Raw genomic sequence first — 8,496 nt, forward strand, 5'->3', positions numbered from 1 at the left:
CGTTTGCCGGCAACCTTTGGCAACCTTGGCAACATCACCTGCTGCATCCCCTGGATGTCCGCCTTCATCCTCACGTGGTGTTCTCCCGGGGAATATCTCCTTTTTATAAGGACACCAGTCACATTGCACAAGGGCCCAGCCTGACCCACTATGACCTCATTTTAACTAGTCACATCTGCCACCATCCCACTTCCAAATAAGGTCACGCTCTGAGGTGCTGGGGGTTAGGGCTTCAGCATACGGATTTGGGGGCAGGATTCAGTGCATAACAAACGGTACAATCATTAGCAGCACGTAAGAGAGATCCAGTCCTTCCTCCCTGGATCAGTAACTCCAAGAAGTGTCTGGAGGGGCGACAGCTTGTCACTCTTTGTTTGATTTCATAACACTTTACAAGACACTCTAGCAGGCCAGTCTGACCTTTCGACAAAAGTAAAATTATTTGTGTTTCAGAGAAATCTGCAATGGTCATTTGAGGTGCCATGGAAACACCATGAAAATCCCACCAGAAACAGGTTTGTACTCCTGAGCAAGAGGGTCATTTGGGCTCTTCCAGGCCCTCTCCTTGGAGAGGTTTGCTTCTATCTAGGTCCAGAGTGAGAATCTAATCAAGGAGTCAGGGCCGCCGCCGGTCCTGGCGGTCTGGACGGTGAGTGGTCCTGGTGCAGGCGGCCCTGGGCCGCTGCATCCACACAGAGGGAGGAGAGAGGCCCCGGTTCTCCAGGAGTTATTGGGTGTCTCATTTGGCCAAGAGCCGGAAGCACTGCTTCATCTAAATAATGCTCTGGCCTAGGCACACTGGTCTGTTTGCACATCCTGCAGGTGGACACAGGTCCAGCCTCCAAAAATGAAGCTGCAGGACAGCCACGGAGGAGACGCAGGTCAGTTCCCCAGACGCATTCACCCACAGGTGGGAGGTGTAAGCCGGTGGTTCTCAGCCCTGCCTGGGAGTGTGTGCGTGTGTGTGTGTGTGGGTGCGCTTGAGCACTTGTGTGCTTCCTATGACCTTTTAGTTCAAGGTCACCATAAAAAGACTATTCCCTATCTATTTCTCTTTACTAGCCTGTTGACAATCCCTGACAGTTTCGCCCAGAGCAATTTCTTCTCTGGGATAAGCTCTCCCTCTGAGCCCGGAAGGACAGCCCATCTACTTGCTCATCAGGCATTACCTGAGGTCTCTTCCTGCGCTTCTCAGCTCCCCGGCTGGACGCCGTCCTCCGCTGAGACTCTGAGGTCAGAATCGTCAGGCAGCTGACCTTTCGCCTCAATTTCCTCATCTGGAAAATGGGTCTGACTGATTTACAGCAAGAACAAGAACCCTTCAGGGGTTTTGTGAGGGAACATGAGTTAACACGAGTGTGTTCGATTTACAATGCTGTTTGCTTATGGAAGTTCCATTAGTGAACCAGTACAGTCTCAGGATTTCTTGCCTCATAATTTAAACTTCAGCAACAATAGAAACACTTGTCTGCTCCTACACACACAGGTGCACACACGCGTGCACACACACACAGGTGCACACACAGGCACAGGCTCGGCTCTGCCTCTTCTGGCTCTTCCCTCTGTCCAGCTGCTCGTGCCCTGTTTCCCTAAGCCCAGTCATGCATTACGATCCGGCTCAGGACTCTCTTCCCTACGAGGAACCCCCATCTGAACTGGGCCAGGAACCGTCTGGGCTCCAGAAACTACCGTGTCTGGTCTGCCGGGGCCTCGCTCACACTTGTTAAGACTATCCGTCCTCCTGGAATCCTGAGAATTGGAAAGGGACGGGATGGCAGGATCCTGACGAAGCTGGGGTCCCGCCCCCACTGGCCTTCTTTGCTTCTAGACCTGTAACTGGACTCAGATCCCCGCAGGCCCCGCAGGGCGAGGTGCCACGTGACCCTAGGGGAGGTGCCCTGTGCTCCCACAGAAGGGCCAGCCTTCCTGATTTGTACAGAGAGCAGGAATGTGTGCGGGCGTGGGATGGTGGCAGAAGGAACGGACCCTTGGGTCAGCTTGGGCTTAAGGACTTGGCTCACTAAGCGGAGGTGGTGGGTTGAGTGTCTCATTAGTCTCAGAGGTCAGACAGGGCGTTTGGTTGGTTAGTTTGGCTAAAACGCGGCCCTGACGTGGTGTGTATTAAATGAAGTGGAACGCCTGGGTGCCCTAGAGGAAGGGACCCGAGGCCGAGGGAGCCTGGGTGTGAGGGTGGGTTTCCGGGTAAGACCTGCTCACCTGGGGGGTCCAGAGGCCACACCTCTCACCGTGAGCGGGGAAGCGAATCCGCGGGGGGAGCCCTGCGTCCTGGGAGAGCGGGGACCACCCTTCCCTGAAGGCAGACCTCACACGGCAAACCTAAACGCAGCGGGAGTGGCTGGGTCCCGAGGGGCTGGCGCCAGGGGGGCAGAACTGCGACAGGTGAGGCGGGTGTGGTGACCGTGGGCGAAGGAAGGCCAAGCAGCCTCGGGATAGTCTGCGCGCAGAGACCCGGGGCGGCGGCTGGCCGGTCCTGGAGTCCCTAGAGGTGAAACAGAGGAACCCCACTGGATTCTTACTTGATCTGTACGGGCAGAAAAGTTTGAGGTCGAGGGAACAGAAGTCTAACCTGAATTATAAACACAGAGTCACGGCCCCTCAGTCAGTTCCCAGGCTCGGCCGGTTCTCAGACCCCTTGAATGGAGGGGAGGCCGGGTCCCTTTAAGGAAGGACCCTGGTCCACTGCGGATAATGTACAGTTCACCTCTCTCCCAGCTCTCCAAGGAGGACACGGCCTGTTACCGGGGTGACCGTGCGCTGGGGAAAGGGGAAGAATCGGACATCTGGGGACTCCTGGACGCTGGCTCTGAACTGACGCCGGTTCCAGGAGACCCCAGACTCACCGCGGCCGCCAGTCAGAGTAGGGGCTTCTGGAGGGCAGGTGGTCGATGAGCTTTAGCTCAGGTCCCTCTCACGGTGGGCACCGGGTCCCCAGACCCGTCCTGTGGTTATCAGCCCAGGTGTGGGCTGCGTCCCTGGAATAGACACTCTCAGCCCCCAGCAGAGCCCCCAGCTGGGCTCCCCCCCGCACAATGCCGGGCACGTCACGGGTTCTCAACAAATTGTGGGACAGAAGAGAATCAACAGGGCTCTGATGTTTATGAAACGACTGCGGGCACAGGGACCTGTCGCCCCTGAGTTCTGCTTGCGGCTGGTGGTGCAGGGCTGAGCGTCCGTCCTGGCTGCGGTCCTGCCTTGTCTCGCCTGATCTGGGCGCCACCCTCAGCGAGGCATGAGTGGGGCCTCAGCGGCTCGGGTCCACGGCGAGGTGGGCTTCCTTCCAGAAGCTGCAGTTGCCACAGCTGCTGCCCTACCCTCACGTCTAACCCTCTCATTCATGTTTTTTGGAATCTTCACCGTGTCCCCAAACCACCCCCGTTAAATTAGGTCATCTTAGAACACTTGCCGCTCTTTGTCAACCACGTGGGAAGGAAAGATTCTGAGGCTGTGACTTCACTTGGGTTCCATCTCCTCTGTTTACTGCTCCCGCTATCTTGATGTGGGGATGTCACCCCATATTTTTAGGACACAGCCTACAAAACAATGACACGTCATTTTGAACTCCTCTGCAGTGGCACGGGGCTGGGACTGAATTCTCCTGTTTCATCTTAAGGCCTTGCAAAGAGTAAACAGAAACTTTAAACTGAAAGATGGCAGGTTAGCAGTTTATTTGATATTTCTTGTTCCATAAAATGGAAACCATCACATTTTATCTCTTTACTTATTATAGACGTACTTTTCCAATCTCCTACACATATGTAAGCAACTTCATTATAAATCAAATATGAAATTCATGTTTAGGGAGAAAAGGCTCCAAGATGCTCTGCATTCTGCCGTCAGAATCAGAGAGCCTGAGGCCAACTCTTGTATTTCAACAAACTGAAAACCAGCGAAGTAGGAATTTGCCCAGGATTCCATAAAATGTGATGTAACGTCATTGATTTTAAAGCACTCAGTTTACATAGGAAATAAGACAATGAGAACTGAAAAAGGGAAGCATGAACAACAATGTGGGTAAAACACGAGCACTGTGAGGGCACAGACCACATCCCACTGGTCCTCAGGATGTGCCCAGCCCTGGCACATAGTAGGTGCTCAAGAAAGATTTGTTAGATTGTTACTTAATAAATAGACACCAGAGAACAGCCCAGTCACCACCTCAGTAGCTACTGCTCATCTAAGTGTTGACTCTGCAAAATGGGAAATCATATTTCTTGTCCACAAGAACATGCTGATTTATTGCCATGATCGGTTATAAAATAGAAATATGAGCTGAGAAAATGCAAAGCGTGGCAAGATGAATCTGGAGCTCTTTGTATATACCTTCCGTGCTTTGCTGTTTAAAATATGTTTTAAAAAGCCTTTAGCTTTCTCTCTTTGTTGGAAGTAGAATTTAGACCTCAAGATATGTACAAGGTGGGGAAACTCACCTTCCACGCCAGTCACATTGGACGAAGGGCCCACACCGCTCGGATGTGAGCTCATCTTAACTCGTGACATCTGCAGAGACCCTCTTTCCAGGTGAGGCCATATTCCCAGGTATTGGGGGTTGCGACGTGAACACATCCTTTTAGGGACAGAGTTCAGCCCATAATGTGCATCACGAGGGCCCCTTACTCCTCCTTTGGGTTGTGCGGGGACCTCAGAGGCTCCCAGCTGAGGGCAGCCCCTGCCCTCCCTCAGGACCAAACCGGCCTCAGGTCCCTCAGTGCCCGCTTCTCCCCCATCCTCCGGAATCTGCCGCTCCCCACCTGCCAAGTGTTGACCTGGGACCCCTTCCTTCTTCGCAGCCCCGGAGGGTCCCCTGGGACCTGGTTACATTTGTCTTATCTCCTTGGAAAATAAAAGATGTAGTGGCCTCGGTGAGGTGTCTTCACTTTCTTCAAGGCATCTCCTCCCCTTCCCCTCATGCTTTTTTGTGGCGACTGCCCCCTGGGGGTCAGGGGGCACTGGCGAGTGAGCCCTACAGTGAGAGCTGGCACTGACCACCGGGGCGCCCGAGGATGACCACCCCGGTTCCCCATGAGTCATCCGCTACACATGGTTCCTTAGAGTTCCCTCCCAGTGATGTCATGGAAAGTGGGAATGAGGGGAAACCAGGAAAGGGAGAGTAAAATGCACTGAGAGCAAGAGGTAGGAAGAAATAGTAGAATAAAGGATTTAAGCAGAGAGGAAGAGAAGAAATATCGCAAAGAGACAGAACAGGGGAAGCGTTCATGAAACTAATTATACGGGAATAGGCAGAGTTTATTAAAAATTCCTGCAAGGCTTTCTTGTTAAAAATGAACATAAAACAATAAGCCAGTCACAAAAAGACAAATCCTGTATGACTCCACTTTTATGAGGTCCTGGAGTCGTTAAATTGAGCAATTGACGCAGGAGCGGGCGGCAGAACAGAGAAGGGTGCAGCCACGGGCTCCCCTCTGGGGTGACTGCGTCGCGTCCAGCGGGGGGCAGAGGGGTTTGGACCATGACCACCCAGACGGTGAAATGAGGGAAATAGGTGTTCTGAAACAAAGATGCAGTCATTACAGCTCTGTCCACTTATCAGACATCATTTTTACAACCCTGACCTCTTTTCCACCTTTTCTACTAAACCCTAATGCTGATGTATAACTCCTAGGAGCAAAGATGAGTGTCAGAGCTCCCAACCATTGATCTATTCTCCTGTATTGATTCTACCTGCACTTACTGCTGACGGCCAATAGGGGGTGTTAATCAACAGCTTTATTTCTATTCTGCTCATTGATATCTAAATTAAAAAACATGCGTATGTGTCAAATTTCAACACATTTATTAAAACATAAATATTTAACTCCTTGAATCGCATAGGACTTTTATCACTCTCATTAAATTCACTTACGTATCCTTTAGTCTCAAAATTTTCCTAAATGTCTACAAATACACTTTGAAGGATACAGATGTATTTTAAAGTCAACATTTAAATGGAAACATAGCACGTGTACAGAAAAGTTCACAAATCCCAAATGTACCGCTGGAAGAATTTTTCCAAAGGCAACGCATCTGTGGGACCACTGGGGCAACATACAGGATGTTACCCGGCAATTCCCTCATCACCCCTTCCTAGTCATCAACCGCCTCAGAGTAAGTGCTCTTTTTTTTTTTTTTTTTTTTTTTTTTGGCCACACTGCGAGGCTTCTGGGATCTTGCTTCCTCAGCCAGGGATCGAACCTGTGCCCTCAGCGACGACAGCACAACAGACTCTTAACCACTGGACCGCTGGGGAATTCCCAGAGTAAGTGCTCTTCTGATTGGTTTCATCATAGGGTAGTCTTGCTGTTCTTAAACACTGAATAAATTGTATTATATTGTGTGTCTGGATTCTTCTTAATATTATGTTCATGAGATTGTCCATGTTCTGAGTGAAGCAATATTACATGGTAGTATGTATGTAGTATACACGTAGTACGTATGTAGTGTGTGGTGTGTTCACACATCATTGCACTATAGCGTTCTACTGTCTGAATATACCGCGGTCATTTACCCGACTACGGCCAGCAGGCAACTGGGCTGCCCCCAGGCCGGGCTCTTATGACTGACGCGGTTCTGAACGTTTTGTACACGTGTTTCGGTGCACGTATGTTTGCATTTCTGAGGAGTGTATATTTAGGAGTAGAATTGCTGCACAGGTTTCCAGAAAGGTGGTACCGATTTACATTCCCACCGGCTGCAATTTCTGTCTCTCCATATCCTCACCAACATTTGATCGTAAACCTATTTTTTATTGTGTGACATTTTTACGTTACTTGACATATAGTTTTTCCAGGATTTTCCAAACAGTATAACTTTAGCCAGATACTAGGGAAAGAGTAATGAAGATTAAGAGCTGTGTAATTACCAGAACTCAGAATACGTATGTAGCACACCAAGTATTCTAACGGAAATTTTAAGACATTCCTTGAGTTAGGGAGGCCTCTTCTTGATCAATGCAAGGTGTTGTGGATAAAGTCCTTTATTCTTACTCATTTTAAGCCCACGTTACATTTAAATTGCTGCAGTGATTAACCCCCAGGCCCTAACTGAGCATCAGTGTTGGGACGGACAGAGAGCGTCTGACATCCCACGGCAGAAACACCTCTCCCTCGCACAAGGAGGCGTCCATCCCAAAGCTCAGCATCATTCCGGTCACATGTCACCAGTCCAGAGGTGGCCTGCGTGTTGCTGACCCCAGCGTCTTCTCAGTGCTGTCTGCAGATGAAGTCAGAAGGTGCTGAGCTGCAGGAGGCGTGGATGTCCAGGTTACTAACATGTAAGCAAGTGGGGCTGGCTTTGCCTTTTCTCTGGATCTTTACACTGACGTGTGAACACAGAGTAGTAAAATATAAAAAACATAAAATTTACCATTTTAACTATTTTAGGTGTATAGTTCAATGGCACTAAGTACATTCACATTGTTGTGTAACCATCACCACCATCTGTCTCCAGAACTTTTTCATCTTCCCAAACTGAACCTCTGTCCGCATTAAACACCAGCTCCGCCTTCCTCTCCCCCAGCTGGCCCGCACCATCTACTTTCTTCTCTATGAATATGACTCCTCTAGGGACCTCATATTAGTGGAATCAGACAGTATTTGTCCTTTTCTGTCTGGCTTATTTCACTCAACATAATGTCTTCCAGGTTCACCCATGTTGTAGTGTGTGTGTCAGAATTTCCTTCCTTTGTAAGGCTGACTAATATGCCATTGTATAGATGGACTACATTTTGTTTATTCATTCATCTGTTGATGGACACTTGGGTTTTCTCCGTCTTTTGGCTGTTGTGAATAGAGCTGCTATGAACATGGGAGGACAAGTATCTGTCTGAGTTCCTTCTTTAAATTCTTTTGGATACACACCCTCAGAAGTGGAATTGCTGTGGTAATTCTGTTTCATTTTTTGAGGCACCACCATACTGTTCACCACAGTGGCTGCACCATTTCACATTCCCGTGTTAAGAATCCTAATTGTGGGGCTTCCCTGGTGGCGCAGTGGTTAAGAATCCGCCTGCCAATGCAGGGGACACGGGTTCGAGCCCTGGTCAGGGAAGATCCCACATATCATGGGGTAACTAAGCCCGTGCGCCACAACTACTGAGCCTGTGCTATAGAGCCCACGAGCCACAACTACTGAAGCCCGCGCTCCTAGAGCCCGTGCTCCACAACAAGAGAAGCCACCGCAATGAGAAGCCCGCGCACAGCAATGAAGACCCAACACAGCCGAAAATAAAATAAATAAATTAAAAAACAAAAGAATCCTAATTGTGTTCCCAGGGCCTTTCTTTTCTTTGTTTGAAGGTTTTTAATTATAAATTCAATTTATTTGATATAAGGCTATTCAGATGATTTCTTGAATGAGTTTTGTTAGCTTTAGTCTTTCATGTAATTTGTCCGTTTAGCATACATTATCTTTGCGTATAACTCGTTGCTGTTTCTTTCTGGGAACGAGGTTCTTCAGCCCTTACACGGATAAAATTAGTGC

The 8,496-nt window shown here is 49.4% G+C and overlaps 1 long non-coding RNA gene across 2 annotated transcripts; it reads left to right on the forward strand.

Annotated features, from left to right (window-relative positions):
- The first annotated feature begins 451 nt into the window (after positions 1–451).
- Positions 452–8,226, forward strand: LOC137758411 (uncharacterized). 2 transcript variants are annotated; one of them, XR_011072960.1, is made up of 6 exons: positions 452–515; positions 823–881; positions 1,063–4,539; positions 6,174–6,274; positions 7,038–7,288; positions 7,398–8,226. It is a non-coding gene; the product is annotated as an uncharacterized lncRNA (long non-coding RNA). The 2 variants fall into 2 exon arrangements; XR_011072959.1 differs by having other exon boundaries at positions 7,038–8,226.
- The last annotated feature ends 270 nt before the right edge of the window (positions 8,227–8,496 follow it).

The sequence above is a fragment of the Eschrichtius robustus genome, unplaced genomic scaffold, assembly GCF_028021215.1.
Source record: "Eschrichtius robustus isolate mEscRob2 unplaced genomic scaffold, mEscRob2.pri scaffold_883, whole genome shotgun sequence".
In the NCBI taxonomy this organism is placed as follows: domain Eukaryota; kingdom Metazoa; phylum Chordata; class Mammalia; order Artiodactyla; family Eschrichtiidae; genus Eschrichtius; species Eschrichtius robustus.